This window comes from Mus pahari, chromosome 6 (assembly GCF_900095145.1).
Source record: "Mus pahari chromosome 6, PAHARI_EIJ_v1.1, whole genome shotgun sequence".
Classification (NCBI taxonomy): Eukaryota; Metazoa; Chordata; class Mammalia; order Rodentia; family Muridae; genus Mus; species Mus pahari.
Window position 1 is genome coordinate 8,937,785 of NC_034595.1, and position 22,439 is coordinate 8,960,223.

The following is a 22,439-nucleotide window of genomic DNA, read 5'->3' on the forward strand; positions in this document are numbered from 1 at the left end:
CTGTTTGGCTTGGTTTGGTTTTGTTGCTGGAGGTTGCTTACAGGTTTGGGGAGGAAGTGACTAGTTGGGTTGAGAGCTGGGAACTGAGTCAAGCAGGTAATCCTTGTCATACTGTAACTCCACCAGAAAATGGAGGAGAGCAGGCTTCCAGGAGACAAAGCTGAGATGAGAAGTGTTTATAAAATTATGGATGTCTCCATTTTGAAGCTCTGTTGGTGGTGGCTGAAGGAGGAAGCATGCCTGCCTGTTCCTTCTGCCTCTCCAGAGGGAGACCTTGTGGTGGTTCCTTACTATCTAGTCATTAAGGAAATGAAAGCTTGTAAGGGTTCCTCAGATTTTTTTTTTTCTCCCACCCAAGCAGTGCCTTCACAAGTTACTGAGATGTTTGTTTCCATTTTAAAGTAAACTTTTGGAAATTTTTTTCTCCTTTTGGAGTGGACCTGAAGGGTTTTTGACCTCCTTCAGGAAAGGCAAAGCAAAACCTTAAAACATTTCCACAGATATCTTCTCACAACTTTCAGCTGCTCCAAGTCCCCTGAATGTCTCCAGGAAATGCTATTTCCTCAGTATGAGGATGGTTGGTGGCCCTCAGCTGAGCCTTTTCTTTCCCTCCTCTTTCCATGGACTTGGATTTCATCAGTCTGATGCACTGCAAGCCTTACTGTCTGGCTTGGGTTGGTTTCTGCCAGAAAGAATAGAATATGTTCCTTCCAGATCTCAGAGGAACCCTTTAGCTTGGCAGTCTCTTCAGGTTCTCCATGTCTCTCCAGGCTGCTTGCTCCATCCGTGTGTTAGGCCTTCCTGCTTCCTTTGTTTCCCCTCTTCCCTTTCCTTCTGCTGTTTTTTTTTATTTTCCTTCTGTGTTCTCCAGTACTGTAAACCTTCAGAAATATCACTATGTCTTCTTAACAATGTCACTATGGAAACAAATGGTATCAGTTGAGAAAACCTTATGACCAGGTATCTTAACCTTTCTAATTGGAGGAAATTATTAATGTTGTAGGAAGACATTTTGTGAGGGTCGTGTAAGAACAGGAGCCAGTCCTACCTTAGCACATACACACTGATGTGGAGCCCTTCACAGATTAGTTCTAGAGATTGTATGCAATTGACCCAAGGAAAGAACTGAATTCTGAAACACTTTCAGGATTTACAAAAGCCAACCATGAAGATGTTGCTTTTCCATTAGCTAAGGTAGCCATCTTGAGGATGAGGGAAGATGTTGGGAGAATTTTACATGGCCTATTGAAGATGGGTGAGGAAAGGTTCACAGAGGGATGAAAACTTGGAGGAGGTTCAGAACCAATTAACAGATTCTAAGGGGGCTAATTGGACCTTGCTTCCAACTAAGGAGAAATGCAGAAAGGTACCAGCTTCAACAGAAATAAGGACACATTGGTGAGCCGCTGACACCAGCCTTTTTCTTGCTTTGCTTTCTCATTATGTGTCAGATTTTTGAACGAAAAGTTCCTTCTGTCTACAGTGTTTTTGTGCATATTGAAGTGATTTATTTTTTATTCCAGATGTAATTATATTCTGTTGAGGAGCTGGTAGCAATGTCACTCAGTAAATGCACAATGCTGTATATGACAACATCACATTTTTCAAACCAAACTGTTGTGTCATTAATTGAGGGTTATTGTTCTTCAGAGGGGTGTGAAGGGAGACAGGGAAATACATGGCTCTTTAGCTGATAATTGTCCATGGTCAATGAAGTAAAACCCTGGTTGTACAGATGAAGATGTATGGTTTTCAGTTGATGTGTATGCTCATTTAAAAATAGGATGTTCAGATCTTTGCCCCTTTTGTTAAAGTCCTGGGCTTCTCCAAAAATATTTAGAAAAAAAATCTTGCCTGGAATCAGACCTTTTAATTTTCATTTTAAAGTGTTACCTTTGACTGGATTGCTTTGGTTTTTAAGTTGTCCTGATATATTTAAGTTTGGTAATGCATATATGAATGCTACATATTCATCTTGGAAGTTTAAATGCAGTAGATAGTTATTTGGGCAAGTAATTATCAGATAATTTTGCATCTAATTAGCTTGTGTTTATATAAACATAAATATGTTGATCTTGAAACAAACTTTCGTGATATCTTTTTATGGTTGTTAATATTGAGGCAAGTGATTAATTTGTTTAAGTGTTTGGATGGGGGTATGAAAAAAATGCCAGTCACTACAGAACCTGACTTACTACAGTTTTTACTTGGAAATCAAATGATTTGGTGTCTTCTCAGATAGTGTTAAAAGTTGAATGTATCTGGAAATTGGGGGGAAGGGGGGATGAGGTACTTAATAGGCATTTTGGAGTTTGAGAATATATTCTGATAATCTAAAAGACACTTGCTTGTGTGTTGTCTTTAACCAATATGGGAGGTCCCATATCATTTTTAAGGGCATGGTTTCTTTCTTTCTTTCTTTCTTTCTTTCTTTCTTTCTTTCTTTCTTTCTTTCTTTCTTTCTTTGACCAACACATTTGAATTGAGACAAGCACTTTGAATTAAGCATAATGAAAGGAATAAACAACAAGATCAGGTTGAACATTTCTCATTTGCTGCAAAGCTCAGAGATTATTTTTGATGTGAGGTGTCAAGTCCACGAGGATTATTCCTGCCATACAAGAGATAGCTGTTGGGTCATCATAATTAATATTTCTCTTCTTGACTCTATTGACCTCATTCCCTTAAGACCCTTCTTATTCTACCCCTAATCCTACCTGGTGTTGGGGACAACTTTTAGAAAAAAATCCACGTCTATTTTCCCTACTGTGTCTGAGGGAAGACAGTAGGAGGTAGGGATCTAACTTTATTAATGAGCTTTAGAGCACTTGTGGTCAGTTTTCTTCAAAGAAGGGAAGGGTGAAGTTGCTTTGAGCGTGAGTCTCTGTTTCATCTGTGATTGAGTTTAATAGGGTCTGGTCTTCCTTTAGTTATTCCTGATGTTGAGAGTTTTAGGCAAGGTAACCTTTATCTTCTTTGTGGTATTCGAATCTTTCAGATATGCAGTTCACTGAGTTACACAAAAGAGAACTCACAGGTCTGGGTTGAATATTCTAGGTTGGGAACAGAGGAGCTGGAGACACGGAGTGCTGTCTCATAGTGTTACATGCGTGGATTAAGAAGCAGCACATAAGCAACTAATCCAAATCTCAGAAGATTTACATGGCCGTGACTGTGTGTCTGAGACTATATGGAAACTACAGATTCGAAAGAAGTCGGAGTGAGAGCTAGGCCTGTAGCTCTGTGCTAGACTGAGGTCCTAAGTTCAATCCCCAGAACTTTTGTGGTTCCAGGAAAGAGGGGAAAGAGAGGAGAGAGGGAGAATGTTTCCCTGGTCTACGGACAAAATTCAGCAAACTGAGACATTTGCCAGGTGATATTTGTGACAGTAGCTTGTGATAGTCCTGTGCTTCTGAAGTTGATGGCTTTGAGAGAAACATTATCTGAGTGTTGGTGACCTATTAATTGATTATGAGAAAACAGAGAAGAGAATAGATAATGCTAAAAGAAAATTCCTCTCTCCTTGTGTGATATGCCAAGACATCTGGCAGATGTTATGTGGGGCCCTAAGGAATGGACAGTTTAATTTTAGCCCTAGCAAGGAAATGGGAAGCTCTAAGCTCTTTTAATAGCACAAGTCTCAGTTTGGGGAAGGTTGCTTAAAATAATAAGAAAGAAAGGAAAAGAGGCATTTTGTGGAATCTTAAAGAGCTATAGGGGAGACTGAACTGAGGAGTTTGGAGTGATGGGAAACAAAAAAACATTATTTCTCAAGAAGAAACTAATATCAAAGTCATTAAAAAATTGACAGATATTTACATTTTAGGTGAAGACTATTAAGGAGTTAATATTCACCAGACAAAACTTCCAGGTTAGAAGTTGGGTATTTTTTATACCTTAGAATTTTTTTTGTTGATGTTGGTTTTTGCCTTCAGATACCGTTCATCACCCTCATTGTACTCAAGAGGAAACTGGCACATGGGCATGAAGTGACTTCCATAAGGTCAGGAAGTTCAGGTGTGACAAAGCCTGGCCTAGCTAGGGCACAGGGCGGGTTGGATCGCTGCAGCCCAATGCCCTTTCCTCTACCCCAACAGGCTTTGATGGTTGTAGTTGTGCAATAACTGTCCTCTTAGGACAGGAGCATGAATGTGCTATTGGCGGTGTTGGTGTTGGTTGAATTTAACACGTTGGGATTTGCAGCTGAGGTTATACTCACGGATGCAGAGACCCGTTTTGTTAGTGAACCTTTAGCTGCTGAATTGTTAGCTGTATTTTTCTTTTAAGTTATCTGTTTTCCTCTCTAGTTTTACCATCCGGGGCTTAGAAGTGCTTTTCAAATGCCCTTCTTTGGAAATTGGTCTGGGTCTATTGCAACTTGCAAAAGTGTCCACAATTGGACTCTGAGGTTCTGTTTTGCAACAGGGTGCAAATTCTGATTGGCTGCTTTCAGACATGCCATTTTGTAATATTGATGAGTGATCAAGAGGTGAAATCCAGTCGTAACTGGTGAATTTCTAGTATTCGCTGTTCATTCAAAAAAAAGAAGGAAAGAAAGAAAGATTTCTCTGTATATTTTTGAATCCTGATTCTCTTTTGCAGATGAATGACTAGTTGCCATTTCCTCAGTAGAGACAGTCTTCATGCAATGACGTGGGCAGAGTCCTGTGGAAAGGGTGAGATGAGTTTCCATGTCTGTCTCCTCTTGGACAGGCACAAGCAATTTTGTAAGGAAGAAGAGTGATGTTTGGAAGTTTCCACGTTTTCTAAGCTTCTTCCAAACAAATGCATAAATTCTTAATCTCCAAAGCAGCCCAGAGATGGTAGTACTGGATACAGGACTTCTGGCAGAAACACAGTTAAATGCTGTAAACAGTTGAACCTCAGTGTGGCACTCCTCCAAATGAGTTGACTTTCGAAAATAAAATGTTCCAGAAGAACTGGGAGAACAGGAAAGAAGTTAAAACAGCATGGTTTGCATGCCAGGGCTAAAGGAAAAAGAAAAAAAGTTTAGGGTTGGGGAAGCGGGGGCACTGGAAAGAAGATAATCAAAGTCGCACTGTCTCCTGGATTTATGAGACCCAGGAGAAGTTTCCAGATACAGCAAAGTAGACTTTTATGAATCCAGATGGAACCTGCAGCTTACTAGGAAGCTCTTCTGAATTCCTGTCCCCCTTGAACCGTCCAACTGATGAATGAGAAATCCATCAGAAATGATTTGGATTTACAATTCCTGCTTGGGTGTGCTCTCATAAAATTGATTTTCTTGCCAAGGACCATGGTCCTCTGCACCATAAGATTTGGGAAGTCTTCAGATGGGTGGCTCCAACGCAAAGTTGATTATTGGGGTAGTTGGGGTGTGTAGGCTGATGTGGTAGGAGAAGATGCAGCTACTGTTCTCTCTTTTCCAGGGAGCATCTTGCTTGAGGTCTTCAAAGCTTCCTTTCCTACTTCCTAGCTGGACACATTTCTTCTTGAGTTATTCTTGGAGGGTCGGAGGGAAGGTTCCTTTTCATGCCAAGCCCATGGGTGTTTTGGTATTGATTGTTCATGTGTTTGCTTGTTCAGATCATTGCCTGTTGCTTCTTGATAGTAATAAGATGCTTAATGCTGTGCCTATCCACACTTAAACCCAACTTCACTCAAAGGCTAGAACCTGCTCATAGGGGGAAGGGATCAGAAGGGTTTTTATTTGTTTAAAGAAATATTTGAAGACGAGGACTGTGTAATTCAGAAAGTTATTTGCCAGGCATTGGAGGAGACTTTGAACAGAATCCATGAAAGGAAAACGAAGAAACAGTTCCCAGGACCCAGTGGATCCTTATTAAATGTGTTAGGATCACTTAGAAGGGATATAAGCATTTGCCCCCAGGTGAGGAACTGAGACTTACCTTGGATTCATATTGGTTAGAGCATAAAAGGAGCTGGAGACCCAGGTAGGACAACTGTGTCAGAAGTAATTAAGCCCAGGATTTGAGAAGAGGCTTATCTGCCACAGAGCCCAGCTGGGGAAGGCCAGACTCACTCCCTAAGCCCTTGTCTGGCCAGTTGAACCAGAACACATGCTAAGGCACTCTGATTTTCCCGCCTCTTCCCCGTGCAGGTGTAAGAAAGCAAAGCCATTATTCCTCAGTTTTTCTCATGTCTGTTGAGTGCTTGTCTCTTGAGCTGGGAAATGCCAAAGGCAGGGGGTGTGGGTGTGGGTGTGGGTGTGGGTGTGGGGTGGTGGGCTGGAGGGTTGGAAGCCGGCGGTTACCTCAGAGGGCACATCCTTCTCCCTATTAACACTGCAAATGTGCCTATCACACTGGACCTTATTACTCAGAAAAGAACTGTGCAGTGGCACAATGTGGGATGCTTGAAAGATGTGTGCAGCACAAAGGTTCCTGTACTCACCTGCAGATTAAGAAATGGGTTTCTAAACCATCTCATTTCTGTTGCTAATGAAAAGCTTTGGAAGGTACCTGTGAATTAGAGCTCCAGCTGCTATCATGGTAGGGGAAGTTAGGCCTTGAAAGGATACATGGATTAGCCCGTCAGAAAAGCAAACAGTAACATCAGCACAAGTAGAAAATAGACAGGGTTGTTAAGCTAACAGAAAAGTAGGCTAAAGCATCGCTGTAATTATGTGGTGAAAATTTGCTGGGAAAGAGAGCCTGCTTGGATGGGAAAGGGGAAAGAAGTGAGGCAGGGGAGTAATTGACAAGTCAAAATAGAAGAGGATTGTTCATTGGGAAGTGAGGCATTGCTCTTAAGGAAACAATAAGGCAGGCAGAGAAAGACCTGGTAATTTGGTACCCACTGCATTTGAAATATGAAGAGCAATGGCTAAGACACACACACGCTCTTAACTAAGTTTCTGTTGGGAACTGAAAAAAAAAAAACAAAAAAAACAAAACCGTAAAGGTGGGCCTGGAAGATGGTTCTTGAGACTTCTGGGTCACACTTGCAGCCCTTTTGATAAAGGGCAGGTGGAAACTTGAGGGAACTGGTTAAGTAGGCTTGCTGCGGATTTTCCTGGAAAATGAGTGATGCAGAGACTAGAGCCCTGTAGCGAAGAGCTGCATTATTGATGGGCAGAAAATGTGATAGTCCGCTAAGGTTATCCATAGCAGTTCTCAGCCCACGCTCTGGGTAGCAGAAGGAATGAAAGACAAAGAGCTGCTTATTTCAGAGAGGGAAAGAGTGGGCCATGACCACTGCCTGGTGTCCAGCTTGAGTGGGCCATGACCACTGCCTGGTGTCCAGCTTGGAAGTTAAACCATTTGATTCGCTACAGGCCAATGAGCCAGTCTTCTCCCAGCATTTTAAAATCCTGAACCAGGCCATTGAGGTGCGAGATATTTAGCCATTCTCATCCCTGGTTACATCATTCCTTTGTGTTATGAACAGTTAATGAGCAGCTGAACAAGAGTCATTCAGCGGAGGTGGTCATGGGCCTCATGTAGGAGTTCTTCAGTTAGGGTGAAATGTGAACTCTGGGCTACAGATGGAAGCCATCGTAAGGTAGTTAGCAGCTAGAGATCGTGAAAGAGTACACATAACCACTTACCCACCAGAATCTCTTCTTTTTCTTCTTTTTCTTTCTTTCTTTTTTTTTTGTTTTTGTTTCTGTGTTTCAACCTTGAATAGTCTCTGAAGACTGTTAATTAGTATTTAACAGTAGTAACTGGGGTGGGGGAGGGGTGCTATGGGGAGGGGATCTCCACTTGAATGTCAGAGTTCAGCTACAAAAGCTTCTCCCTTTCTGCTGTCCTTTGAATGTCATCTGTCCTAATGTTGAGGGAAAACGACACCGAGTAAATAGGATTGTGTCATCAAAAAATCCTGCCAACTCCTATTTAGCACTAGAATACCACATAAACCTTCAAAATGCGATTTCCCTCCTGATGAGCTCACAACTGATATTAGTACCAGGTAATGTTCATTTAACATTTAGTATGAACCAGGGATTGTTCATGGGGTGGAGGCAACCAAGGGTTAGGGAGATAATTTGCCCAGGGTCATGAGCTGAGAAGTAAGGGAGCCAGGGTTCACGTGAGAGATGCCGTCCTTCAGAGCCTTGGCTCTCTGCTGATAGGACCTAACCTATATGCTAATAGCTCATGTTCCTGATGCTCTGTCTCCTCCAGTAGCCAGGAGTCTTTGTGCTCTGGAAGGGAATCTGCACATAATGGAAAATTGATTGATTGTAATGTATTGGTTAAGAGGAGGGAGGCAGCTCATTCCAATAACTTGAGAGAGTGTTTACCAAGAGCACCCTCTTTGTCTTCTGAGTTACTAAACAGGCCTTGTAGGAGTCACTTGGGGAGGACACGTTTTTTAAACTGTATCAGACTCATTAAAGTGCTTATGACAGACTTCTGTCTCTTAGGGTCCCTTTTAGAAATACCAATGCCCAACATTGGCTTTGGTTTCCAGAATATTGTCAGAATTTACACATGTATACATTTGAGAGTTAGCAAATGATCATTTATGAATGGGGCCGATCCTCTTTAAAGTATGAGTGCTATTAATCCCTGCTCTCCTGGTGGTCACCATGTTCTCTACTTAGACCATAGAGATAACAGTGAGTGTTCTGGTCTTGCTTGTCTCTTCGTGAACTGTTCCCACACAGTACAGAAGCGGATGTTTATAGGTGATCACAGATATTCTTCACAGAGTGAGTGGCTGTCCTTATGGAGATAGAGACGGCCCATACACTCCTAACATAATCAGGACCGTGGATGTTCTGTGAGATGAGCTCTTGGACACTAATGGCTGACTGGTCTCATCAGCCCCCAAACAACTAGTGATAATTTTATGATGTCTTCGCTGTGGCTCTGCTCACCAGAACTGTAGTGCCTTACAGATACATACATACAACTTCGATAGAAGGGTAAACTTACACCCTATTTCTAAAGTGCACCAGGAAAGGCCATTTTCACATCATTAAAATAATTACTAGTCACCCTTACCCAAGACATTATTTCCTTTTCCTCTGCGTTGTGTTGGGTGTTGCACATAGTAGAATGGAACTTCATCACAAGAGTTCCCAATTCTCAAATGACTGTTTGCTTGGATAAAGAACTTTGAGATGCGACACTCAGAAGGCAGAGGGGCTGGTGGATATCTGTGAGTTCAGGGCCAGCCTGGTCTACATAGTGAGTTCCAAGACAGCCAGGGTTATGTAGAGAGACCCTGAAAGAGAGTAAGGTAAATTATAGCAGAGCATCTGGTTCTTTGGGGATAATTTCTAATTGAGAGGAGTCGGGACTGAGCCTATGTTTAGGCTGTGTTCCCATGTCAGCCTACCTCAAAAGACCAATCTTCAATTAACATACTTCTTTGGTCTTTTTAATTCTTTGGAGAGGAGCCCACCCAGGCTTCCTTCAGGACCTGCTTTGAAGAAAGCAAGGTGAATTGGGTCAGTGCATCTCTGGATGCCACACAATTGAGCTTAAGATGTTCAGTTTGTGACTGTGTTCAACATGTACTGCAGGAGAGACGGGGTCTTAGGGATACATATGAGGAAGGCAAAAGGGTTAAGTTTATATATGCAGGCCTGGCAGAGGAACTAGTGATTATCTTGCAGAAGAAAGAAAAGAAAACCATGTTTTTCAAAGACAGAGTCAACCTTACCATTGCAAAAGGGAAAGCACATTATATGAATAACATGAACCAGGGTGCTTTCCAGAGAGCAAGAGTTCTGTCCTTCTAACCACTTGGAAGTTCACTAAGTCTTTCAGCCCCGTGGCTTTGCCTCCAGTTAGTAACTTAGTGGGGCTGAGAAGTGGAGAGGTGCTGAAGAACAGCTGTTGGCTGGCCAGGAGATCCATCCCTGCTCTGTGGTTGACTCAGTGCTCTGTGTCCTGGTTCTCATTCTGACCAGTGGCTGCAGCTTGTTAGTCATGAATGAACATCACCCATAGGTCCTGAAATTAGCAAGTGTTAAATGTTATGTGATTATTAGAGGGAAAACAAGATAATCTAGTCAGTGGGCTTAATTAGCTTGTGATTGCCCAATTGCTGCTTCACGATAATTATATTCATAACCCCATTTCGAGACGTCAATTGCAATTATCATAGCTGACCCTAGCACAGGTAAGTGTTTTGTGATCTTACCTGGCACAGGATGGGGCATCCCCGGCACACACACCCCCCCTTGTGACCCTCCCTTGATCACTTCCTTTCCTTTGTAGAAAGGCCTGTGTCAGTATAATGTTGCCTGAAACCACACACACTCTATTTGACTTGTGTTGGCTTCTACAGAAAAACATATTCTTAAGATTTGAAACATCAGATAAGACATAAAAGGATAAATACACTAGCAGGTGAGATTCTTGAAGCATAAAGAATTTGAAAATTGGCCAGATTGGTTTTTTTTTTTTTGTAGCATATTAGCCTGTCAGCAGCTTTAATGTGTTTCATCTGACAAGATATGGTGTGTGCTTTATAAGGCAGACTTTTAAAGTGAGAGGACCATTTGTTTGTAAACAATGTCGTGTCAACAGCAAGGTCTGAGGAACTCTAGAGGGGGACTTTTTATGACACTCCTTGCCTTTCCCCAAATTTATGAAACTTAATGTCAATGTATTTGTAATTTCAAAACACCAGGCTGGGTGGCACTCACTTGGTACTTGCCCATCATACACAATGCTGTGGGTTTGATTCCCTCCCTGCACTGCCTAAGCTGGGTGTGGTAGCCCGTGTTGGGAATCTGCACTGAGGAAGGAGGAGGATCAAGGATCAGGACCATCCTAAGCTACACAGGAAGTTTGAGGTCAGCCTGGGCTACGTGAGTTGTGTGTGCATCTTATGTAGACAGACAGAGACCGAGAGCAAGGACTCCTAGTTTCATTGCTATGGTTATTGTTTGCTGTGTGTTGTGGTTTGGTTTGGTGTTTAAGACATGGTCTCCTGTAACCCTGGCTGGCCTTAAACTCCATGTAGCCAAGGATGGCTTTGAGCTTCTGTTGGTTCTGCCTCTGCCTCCTGAGTGTTGAGGCTATGAGTGTATGCCCTCATAGCCAGTTTTATTTGCTGCTTAATCTCCTCAACAGAGACAATGATTTCTAGGAATACAAACAACGAACTTTATCAGAAGTGGGTACGTCTGTGAAACGGGATCACTGGGCCAGGTTCTCAGTTTGGCAGCCTTTCTCCTTGCACGTGCAGTTACGTGGGAAAGCAGTGCTCTTGGAATTTGTACACTGTGACTAGACCTCAGCTCATTGGTCTGTAGGACAGTTGGCAACTAGGCTATATGTGTGTGTGTGTGTGTGTGTGTGTGTGTGTAAGGAGAGAGAGAGAGAGGGAGATCTATCACTATTTCTATAACATCAGCATCACAGATTTTTCTAGTGTAAATTCCCTTCTCTGTGCAGGGGGCTCCCTGAAGCAAGTCGTAAGTAGTGAGTCAAGCATATTGGATGGTGTAAGTACTGGTAGAGGTTTGACCCTTCCTTGTATCGTCCTGCCTAAGACACTAAACCTCTTTATCCTATGGTTTCCTACCCAGTCCGCAAATGGTATTGGTAATGATAAAACTAACATGAGGGCTCCAAAACTATTTATTTATTTATTTATCTATCTATCTATCTATCTATTTATTTATTTATTTATTTATTTATTTATTTATTTATTTATTTGAGAGGGGCAGAACTCTTCTCCAGTTCCCTTCCTCTCTAAAGATTATTTGTTTTTATGTGTACGTGTGAGTGCCTGCATGCATGCCTGCCTGCCTGGTGCCTGTGGAGGCCAGAAGAGGACATTGCAGTTAGAGGTGGTGAGCCTCCTTATGTGGGTACTGGGAATTGAACTCAAATCCTCTGTATAACAGCAAGTGTTTGTAACCACTGCATCTTCTCTCTGGTCCTTGCGTGCCGGATGATGGTGGGCACTGACGGATGATAGTGAACTTCTCACTAATGGAGAGACTGAAATGGTGACCTACCGGTACCTGCCACATTCCCTAGACTCAGTGTGTGGTTTGTTCGCCTCCACATCCATTTCTGAACTTTGCTATTTCTCACTGTGGCTTTCCTGCTGAGCAGTTAGTGCTGTCCAGAGGGAGACGCAGCTACAAAGTAATCTGGTGCTCTGAAAGCCAGCAGCAGTTCTAGGTCTTCGTGAAAAGTGTATGGCGGCCGTGGCTTTCTTGGTACAGTTGTTCTGCGTGGCATCGCCATGGGTGACCTAGGCCAGCCTGGAACTCAGGGCAGCCTTCCCTGCCTCAGCCTCCTGAGCTCTGGAATGAAGAGACATTAGCTTCCAAACCCTGCCTCAGGAGAAAGGTGTAAGCTGACTGACAGTGATGTCATTTCCTCTTGGCAAGAGTGCATTTGCAGGGTAAAGAGGCTGCCTGTCACACCTCGTAGAGTTAGTCCCCATAGAGGTGGAAGGGTACAGCGCTTATAAATGTGAAGTTCTTTGAGCTTCTTAGATGTCATTACCCTTCTGTTTGAACTGTTCTGACAAAAATGTCTTGCCAGCTATGAAAATGCTCCTTCCTGCAAGGAGAATACTGGCAGCGCTGGTTCCGTCACCTGGTGGCCTGCCTCTGCTGCTTTGCCCACGGAAGGTCTGAGCGTAAGACCTCGGTTAGAAGTGCCTTGAGTTTTCTCTGTAGATGTCTGCTCTAGCAGCCCAGGTCCACTTGGGCTCACCATGTACTGTAATGTCAGATGCTTTGAGCTGTCAGCTACAGGAGGCTAATTTTAGAGTGTCTCACTGGAAGATGATGTTTCACGACTTAGGAAACATTGGTAGGTGTTGCTTGGGCCCTATGGGACTTCCCTTATCTACTTTGCTTTGTCCATTGAACATTCATTGGTGGCAGGGTGGTGGTAGTGGGATGAGGAATGTTGGTGACAAAGATGAAGAATGTCTAAATGCCTCTTTGGTAAAACTGCATAGTGACTTTTCACACTTAAAAGCAAATCACACCATACAGGTGTGGTAGTGTATGCCCATAATCTCCTGATAGGAGGAACAGGAGGAGCTCAAGGCTAGCCTGGGCTAAGTGAGACCCAGTTTCTATCTCTCTGTGTCTCTTTCTCTTTCTGCTTCACACACACACACACACACACACACACACACACACACACACACACAGAGCAAATTACTCATAAAGGTTTTTTTTTTCTCTTTTTTACATTCTGGAATTTTCCAGAAAGACAAATGTCAGTGGAATTTTCTTTTTAGTTATAAAAATTTATTTAAAAAGTTTATGGTTACCATTTAAACTTTGTGTCCAGAGCAACCTGAGAAAGTGGTTATGTTCTTAGTTATTGGTATTTGAGATCTCTAAGATTCTTGTAAATGAGATACTAAAGTTTTTCCTTTACATTCATTCATTCATTCAGTGTGTGTGTGGTGTGTGGTACGGTGTGGTGTGGTGTGGTGGTGGTGGTGGTGGTGGTGGTGGTGTGTGTGTGTGTGTGTGTGTGTGTATAGAGCTCAGCATACCTTAGGGGGTGAATGACAAAAGAATATAAAGGAAAGGTACATGAAGTAGAAACTTAGAGGTCTTTGGAAAGTTGGTTGGATAATATTTTGCTGGGGCAAACACGTAAAGGAACGTTTAGCTGAAGCAGATGCAGGTGGAAGATGTTCTGCTAAAGCAAGCGTGTGAAAGGACATGTGATGAAGGATTCTTTGCTTTTAACATGCAAGTATTGGTCCACCTTACACTGTGTAGTTGAGCTGCGTTTGTCAGGACTCCATAGAGAGAAACGCACCAACACACTCCTGATGGTGTGCTGCAGCTTCCTGCTGTTCCTTTGGACTTGGGCTGATTGACAGAGTGCTGTCAGCTGAGACAGACGCACGAGCTGAGACAAGACAGATGCTGAGGCAAGGCACGTGGACGACACGCGATGTTTGGAGGGTAGAAATAGGACTCCACGGAGTGAGCGAGTGAGAGAGACAGAGCTTGGCTTGCTGGTCCAGCTAGCTGTGCGACACTTGTGGGTCTCTGATCTTCGTTTGCCTGAGAGAGGCACAGCTGAGAACTGCCCCTGGTGTCCCTGTTGGCCCCTCCTGCTGCCTCGAGCCTGGGGTGAGGCCTGGCTGTCTCCGCTAGGCATGTCACTGCTGTTGTTAACCCGACTCTACTGAACGGGACTGCTGGTGTGTCTGTGAAGGAAGTGTTCGCCAGTAGAATGAGCTGCTGCCACTAACCTGTGGATTGAATTGCCAATTTCCAGGCAACACAAATGGGAGTTGCTTCAAAGAACCTTTCTAAACAGGTTCACCGCCATCCCTCAATCCTTTCTTTCCCACTATCTGTGGTGGTAGGTGGTGGGTACAAGGGAGGTTAAAACATTTAAGAACAAACCATCATTAAAAATAGGTTTTTAAAAAATTACAGTTACAGCAGGTACATGACTGACTGGTCCTGGATTTCAGCACCAGAAGAAGAAAGAGAGGGAGGGAGGGAGGGAAGGAGGGAGGGAGAGAGAGAGAGAGAGAGAGAGAGAGAGAGAGAGAGAGAGAGAGAGAGAGAGAGAGAGAGAGAGAAGGCCATGACTGCCCCTAGGTATGGTGGAGGAAAAGGTTAATTGTAGATGTGTGGGAGAGCATATCCAGAGGAAGGAACATTTGGGACAGGCCAGAGTGGTCATGACTAGACTGAGTTGTGCTACAACTGGGAGAAGTGGGAAAGGAAGGGAGTGGGGAGCCAGGTGCTACAGCTAAGAGACCCAAAGGTACTGGCGCAGGTACAAAGAGAGCAATGAACCAAAATGGTGGGATTATATAGGGAAGAGCAGTCCAGCCCCCTGGGCTTGAGAGTTTAGGGTAGAGGCAGGCCAGCCATGCCCTGTAACTGGTAGAGACTGAGGGATACTGGCAGAACCTGGTGGCCAGTGCCCACTTTAATATGTTAAATAGGCACTTGAGTCTTCTGTCCTAGGTTTGAAACCTATCAGGAATTATCCTTTTCGTAAAAAAACTTCGTTTAGGTTGCTTTGTATGAGGGTTTTATATATGTATGTATGTATGTATGCATGTATGTATCTCCATTTATTTTCCACTTTATGGGACTGGGGATCAAATTCAGTTTGTTGGGCTTTGCAACAAGTACCCCAAACCTGCAGAACCTGGCCCAGATGAAAAATTGCTAGTCGTGGAGGGTGGACCAAAAACTCAAAGAATAGAGGTATAGCCATAGGTATGGTAGTAGTTATCACATAATATATAGTATTGCATATATTATATATACTACATTATATATAACATCCCTCAATTCCCTAAGAAGTATTGGTGGGGAAGGTAGGTGCTGAAACTCAAAATACTTATCACGAGTAAAAGACTGGGAGTAGAAAGGCCTTCTACTCCTTGGACCTTAGGTTAGGGCTGTTAGCTCCCCAAGTATTCAGTTAACTACCTGTTACAGGATCCCTGCTTACCTGTGACTATGGAGAAAAACAGTCGGCCCTTATCTGTCCCTTACTTTCTAGCTTTGTAACCTCAGGTCGGGATCCTAATGGCTCCCAGTCACTTTTGTTTTGTTTCTTATCTTTAGAGAATTCCATTCTCCCTGGTGAAAGGCTAAGAGGCATAACGCATGTAAAGCACCCAGCACCCTGCCAGGTACCCAGTAAGTGGCCACTTCTGCAGCTCATTTGCAGTGATGAATTAGTGGCCACCCAATGACTGGCGCAGATGACTTACTCCTTGCCAGTCAGCCGAGGGAGGGAGGCCTGGTTTCCATGCCTCACTGTGAGCTGATAGAGCTGGAAAGGATTTAATGGCTTCACTGCCATGAGATGTGTTCCATGGAAGTTGTTACCTTTAAAGAAGTTTGTACCTGTGCGTATACTCACTCAGGAGTACCAGGCCACGTGCAGTGTGCCTAGATGGTCACGGATGGGGAATGTGGGATCTGCTCTAAGAACTGTGTTTAGCACCTTTGTTTTGAGAGATTATGATGGAGATGGTGTCTTCAGACACATTAAAAGAGCCTGGGGGCATGGTACAGGGTGTGGGTAGTGAATTTTCCTATAGATTCATTCATGTCTTTACCTTTGTAAGATGTGTGTGTGTGTGTGTGTGTGTGTGTGTGTGTGTGTGTGTGCGCGCGCGCGTGTGTGCACGCACACACGCACACACACACACAAAATACAGTTTACTAACCATGCAGTCAGCACGGCTGCGCTTCCTAATCTGGCAGTTCATTTAAATATTTACTCCAAACGATCTTGTTCTCTGTTGGTGTGAAGTAGAGTTTCCAGTTATTTTTAGGTCATTTTCATCTTAGCAACCCTGTTGGAGATGTACCAGACACACTGCTGTAAACTGTCCCCACATTTGGATGGAATTTAATAAAGTAAAGTTTAATGGTTTGGTCCCAAGAGGCAAACAGACCATCTGGTTAGCAGAAGGTTAGGTCAAGTAGTGCACTGGCTGCCGAGAGGACCACAAACCAGTCGCCCTGACTGCACGGGTAATGTGTCCAGTTGCTGAATGCATTAAACATGGAAACGGTGCTCCCAGGTCTGCCGAGCCAGCAGTTCTGTTACCACCGCTGTGACGCAGGAGATAATTCAGCCGGGCAAGCGGCAGCATGGGGGTGGATCTACGGTACAGGATGTGTAATGTCAACATGAAGGATTGGAGCTGGCAGAAGGAGAGGAAGCAGTCATTTTATGCCAGTGCAGGAAGCCTAGAGAGATGCTTTCCACCCTTTTTGCTTCTCATCCCCTTCTGAAGCTTTCACATTACGCGTTAAATGATTACCCTGTGTATGGTCCGTGGCAAAACCTCAGCTGGTGTCTCTGCCTCTTTTCGAACCTGTCAGCATAAACAGTAAGCCACAGTCCAGACTCATGGAGGGGCGGGCAGAGGGAATAGTTTGCTGCACAGATTGGGCAGAGGAGAGAGGACTCTTCATTAGGCAGGAACATCTTTGTGCTTGAGATGGAATCCCATTGTAGGTGCCTTTGAGCTCCGCTTTGAGACTGGCCATCCATTCAAAGGCCGCAATCATCTCTGAACATCGTGCTGCAGCTGGAGTCCGTAAGAAGAAGGCTGTGGGATGGTTCCTGTGCTTCTGCAGAGGCTAAGCAATTACATAATTGCTGTGTAGCTGGAGAGAGCCATCAGGGCTGTCGAGTTCTTCTGGAACGAAGGCGTCCGCGATTTGAGGGTTAGATTGTTTCCCCCTGTTAAACTCGAAGGCTGAGGAGCAAGTACATCAGCCCACCAGGCTGAAACCTTGGCATCCTTGAGTGCACACTGCCAGACAGTCGGGACGTTGTACATTAGTTGTCTGAGATGAGGAGAGAGTCACTTACTGACTCTTGGAATAGTGGATTTCCCCATGTTGTATGATCCCCGGCAACAATAATATCTGTCACTGTATTCTGTGTGCATTCGAGGTATGGCGTGTGCTAGGGCTTCCATAGGAATGGGGCTGGCAGCCTTGTTTGCGGTCTCTGGGAGCCCTCTCAGCTTCTGCTGCCTGCTCAAAAATGATTTTTCCCATCTCTTTTGAATAAATACGTCTCTCAGATACTTATCTGCAGACGCATCACCAAAGCAGTCATCCTAGGCTCCTAAAGGAGAAGTCTCTCGTTTTCCTGGACGGGGTGTGGGGAACATTGACGTGGGGCTGCTTAGCTGTAGGTGTGAGGACTACCTGAAGCCAGTGAGAAGTCCCAGCTCTGTCCCTTCCAAAGTCTGTCTTCTAAAATTAGCCACATCTCCCAACCCAAGTCCAGACTTGGAGTTTGTTCATTCAGTAGCTCTGCATTTCAGTAGACCTTATCATTCTGGTATCTATCCATGGAGCTAGCTGCTAGCATAGAGTGTGGTTGTCAGGGTCAGTTTTTATAAGTTAGGTCTTTCATAACTGTGAACTGCATCAGTATTGCCCTGTTTAAATGTCTGCCTTTCAGAACTTCAGGGTACCTGGAAAGGAAAGCCTTCTGTTTCCTTAGAGAGTTACAAGGGAAATCCCAGAGGTCAAAGTGAAGATGTGGCCTCCAAGACAGATTGGATCCATGGATTCCTGGTCCTTTAACCTTTACACCCTCAGCTGCTTTCTGCACCTCTTGAGCTTCACTCTGAGGTTGATAGAGACAAGGAGTTGAAGAATTTTGAGTCCTGTGAGACAGTGTTGGCAGCCTTCCAAGGATCAGCCTGGCTCAGTCCTGAGCTGTTACTTTGTAGCAATCTTCAGGGGTACGGGATCACCCATGGTGACCTTTCCTGCGTCATTCTAGGGAGGTCTTGGCATGCCCCAGCTGATGAGTAAGGACAGGCACTTGGCAAGAGGATCCACTGGGTTCATCTTGTTTTGGATCTCATGGACAGCTCAGATCCTGTGCCTTCAGTACCAGTATCTGTTTGGGTACTCTGAGAAACCCTTCCGAGGGTTTCTGAGGTTATATCCGAGGGCAGTGCATCTTCATGAGTCCTTGATTGCTACTCCTGAGGAAGGCCACACAGAAGGGAACCCTTTGCTATCAGCATTCTGGAGCCCTTCAAAGAAGACCTTGGCGGTGAGGACTGTGGTATGTATATAGAAGATCTTAGGCTTCGGAGGCAGCAGTAGTGAAGTGACCTTGAGTGAACGATTCCCCAGTTTCCTTATCTGGAAAGAGAAAACCTATTTTGTAAGGTTCTTATGGAGGAAAGAAATGAGATCGTGAATATAAATCTCTACTGCAGAGCCTGACATATAGTGGGCATATAAAAAAAAAATAGCAATTCCCTTCCCTCTCAACCTTAAATTTTTATAAAACGATGGGTAGAGAGAGCATTGTTAAGCTGTGCCTGTCTGGTTTGCAACTAGAATGCCCTTGAGTTGCCCACGAAGTCCCTTTCTGGGGGCTCCTTGAAGCCCACCCTGGTGAGAACGATAAACCTTTAACTCTTGGCTTCAAAGCCAAGCAATGCCTTTTCTTCTGGAGCCAGTGCACTCCTGTAAAGAGGAAGAATCTTGTTGTCTCTTAGAATCCCCCTTTCTTGGGCTTCTAACTCAATACACTATTGCTTATGATCATGTTCCCTGAAACCTCAGTGACTCTTTCTTAAAAGAAAACATTAGTTAGTTAACATTTGGCAAAATAAAACTTGATGACCAACAGTTAGTTGTGTTTCATATTGGTCACCAGAAGGACTAGACTAGATAGAAGATACTGGAGGGCAGGCTGGGGATCTCCCACGGTCACCTCTGTTTCACTGATGTCTTCCATGGTACCTAGAATAGACTTTGTATTCAAAATGTGTTTGTTGGATCAGTAAACCAAACCTGGCATCTTAAAAAGAGGTCTAGACTTATGAGGCAGAGTGGTATCTCTTTGTTTCTTCTTAGCCATGATTGCTGACACAAATCCCACTAGACAGACGGCTCTTAATGTTAGTGAAGATGTATCTTGCCATGTAAGTTTTCCATCAAAGGAAATCACCCAGCTCTACAGATCCATATTACGTAACATCTCAGAATCCAGAATGTGTGGCTAGCTGTCTAGGTTAAAGAGGCCAAGAAGATTGGTCATTGGTAGCTGTATACTAATTTGGATACTAATTTGAGGATGATGGCTTATAAGCGTGTTCATTCCTTCAGGTCATTATTAAGTTAGATAGTTCTAATAGTGCTACACACATCCTGGAGCAGAAGAAATAAGACTCAAGGATATGAAATTATTCCAGCCCATCATTGGTTCTAGAGGAAACTCATTCCTAGTTTTTAATGAAACTAAGACTTTGTTTGACCTGTTAAGTCCAAGTGGATTGTGGAATCTGTGAGTGGTGGTACAGATGCCTGAAGGGACACAGAGAGAAATGTTCTGCAAAGAAGAGATGAGTATATAGTATCTCCTATCAATTTGGCAGAGCGCTGCTCAGAAGCAGGGAGAACTAATAGTCGACATTCTTTGCAGTCAAGTGGATTCAGAAAACATTCTTCTTTGAACCTTTGACTTTAGTTCTTGAACATTTCAATGCAATGGTTTAGATGGTTGAAAGTCTAGTTTGTGCAGAAACCTAGGACTCAGGTGACCTTGCCACATTAAAGAAACCCATGGATCCTGTTGGTTCCAGCCTGACTGAAGGACATATTCTGAAGAGCCAGCTCATTAAGCAAGCTTTTGAAGGGTGTGCGCTGTGGAGCAGTTTCCTGTTATTTGGTTAATGGTTGACCTAGTTCTCCTGCCATATGCTTCCTGGAACGCATTCTGATATAAAGTATGTGTTAAAGAGAGGCGATGGTGGTGGCAGCAGACAGTCAAAGCCTCTCTGAAGCTGGGGTCCGCATTGATGCTGTGCGGGCGAAGGCTGAACGGTACATGGATGGAAATGAAACGATTTCCCTCCTTATGGTCTTGTTTGCCACTTCCGATTTTAATCCCCACTTGTCATCCTAGTTCACTGCAAGGAGGTACATTTTCCCAGAGTGCCTTGCATATCGGCCTGCATCATTAGTTCATTCATTGTGCAAGCAAGGCCAAGTTCAGTTGGCCTTGCTCGCACAATGAGTGCTCTGAGTAGAACTGTCACTGCAAGGAAGGATTAGATTAGATGTGGCTAATGGCAGGTGGTTTGGTTTTTTTGTGGTGTTATTATTTTTATATTCTCTACAAGGGATTCGTAAATCTTGTTGTCTGAACGTTGGCTGGAGTCCAGAGCTCAGTCTGAGGCTCTTTGGACTTATTCATCACTACACCTGGAAACAGCAGCCCTAGTGTCTTTGAGATGAGTAGAAAAGCTGGCAGCAGTCATGGCGAATGGTGAGCAAGCCTTCAGACCGGACATCCAGTGGTTTGTTTTAAGGACTTCAGAATGTGAAGAATCCATGGGCCGAGGCTGCTAGCTGTGGGTATCTGAGGTAGTGAAGAACCTTTCTGCTTTCTCCATTGCTCTTGAAGAAGATGTTTGAGGAACCATGTGCGCACGCGATCACCCCCCCTTCTCTGTGTGTGTGTGTGTGTGTGTGTGTGTGTGTGTGTGTACGCGCGCGTGTGCGCGCGCTCCCTTGGCAAGGAAAGGGTTAGTTAGTGCCTCCCTTTAAAAATCACTATAAAATTATGATTTTTAATCCTGGTTGATCTCAGAATTATTCAGAGAACTTAGAAATAAAAAGATTTATTGAAACTGGGCTTTTAGTTGGGTATATATAGGCTGGGAGCAGAGGATGTGTAGGACCCAGAGTCCCGCTGGCCTTGAGCACAGTTGTCATTGTGCAGGGAGGAAGAGAGATGCAGCCACTGTGTTTGAGTGGCTTGCATGCAGTAAGAAGGTAAAGGAGTGTAGCTGACAGTCGTCGTCGGAGCTGTGGGATGATAGGCTTGTGTCTTTTCTTCCTCGGGAATGCAGTACCTCTAGGGCACCTTAAGGGGACTGAGTATGAATGATTTACGTTTGGGAAATGTTACTTTAGTGTCTCAGTGGCAGGCTCCATTGTCAGGCTCAATCTTTTCCATTTTCCTCCTTTGCCCTGCCCCATCCCTCCCACCCGGAAGGCCGTGTCAGCAGAACCTACCATCATCAACGAAAGTCGGTACATAGTTTTCATTTTAATCCATTTGGCAGAAACAAAGGAAGGTCATTGCATTAATATCTAAATACAAAGAAATTGTTACTGACGCATGCATGTAAAAAACATTTTCTTTTCTATTAATAAAGAGACGTACTTGTTGACCAGTGAATTGGTCCATGTAGCCTCAGAACAGCCTAGTTTGAAGCTGTTGCTTCTTACATTAAGCCACTGTGAGCTGACCTATTTCTGAGTGACCCTGGCTCCAAGAGCAGCACGTTGTATGCCTGATCTTGCCAATAATATGCCTGATATGTAGCTGTGCTGGTTAGTGTGGAGTGACTTGACTGGACCAGTTCAGTCAACCTTGCCCCAAAGGGTAAGAGGTAACTTTGGAAGGTGATGATTCTGCTTCAAAGCAATGGGTGGAACCAGCCTGTCTCCCTAGAATGTACTGTGTGTTCATCCCAACAGACCCCTCAGGCACAGGACTAGACAGTGGTTTCCTGGGAGAATAAGGAAGACTGCTATTTTTTACATGTTACCTACCCCTAAACCTATTAGCACATTTACCATAAAACACCATGCTCACAGTACAGTGAGTTAGCCATAGAATATGTTATCAGAGAAGAGTTCTTCTCTACTGTTTGTTTTAATGCTAAGAGTTTCGTAGGGGATGAGAAGAATGTTGTTTCAGGAGAAACAACTGAGAAGGACTTTATAGAAGAAATTTGAGGAAATGTAGCTGACTAGCAGTCATTTTCAGTACCAGAAAGGTAGTAATCATAGCCCAGGAACTCATGGTCATGTCCTTGGCATGCTAAGAAGTTCCAAGAAGGGAGTATAGTTTAAAGTTATTTTGAGGAGTTGGACACTACCTGCTAGGCTCCTAATGCTTACCCAAGTTAAGAGGTTGAAGTGCCTCCAAGGCTGTAAGTGGCAGCTGAACATGTGATCTTGTTAACCCTGACATGTT

General features: G+C 44.0%; 1 protein-coding gene across 4 annotated transcripts in view; it reads left to right on the forward strand.

Annotated features, from left to right (window-relative positions):
* Znf462 (zinc finger protein 462) overlaps positions 1 to 22,439 on the forward strand; it is a 137,520-nt gene that overhangs the window by 4,991 nt on the left and 110,090 nt on the right. The window lies entirely within an intron of this gene.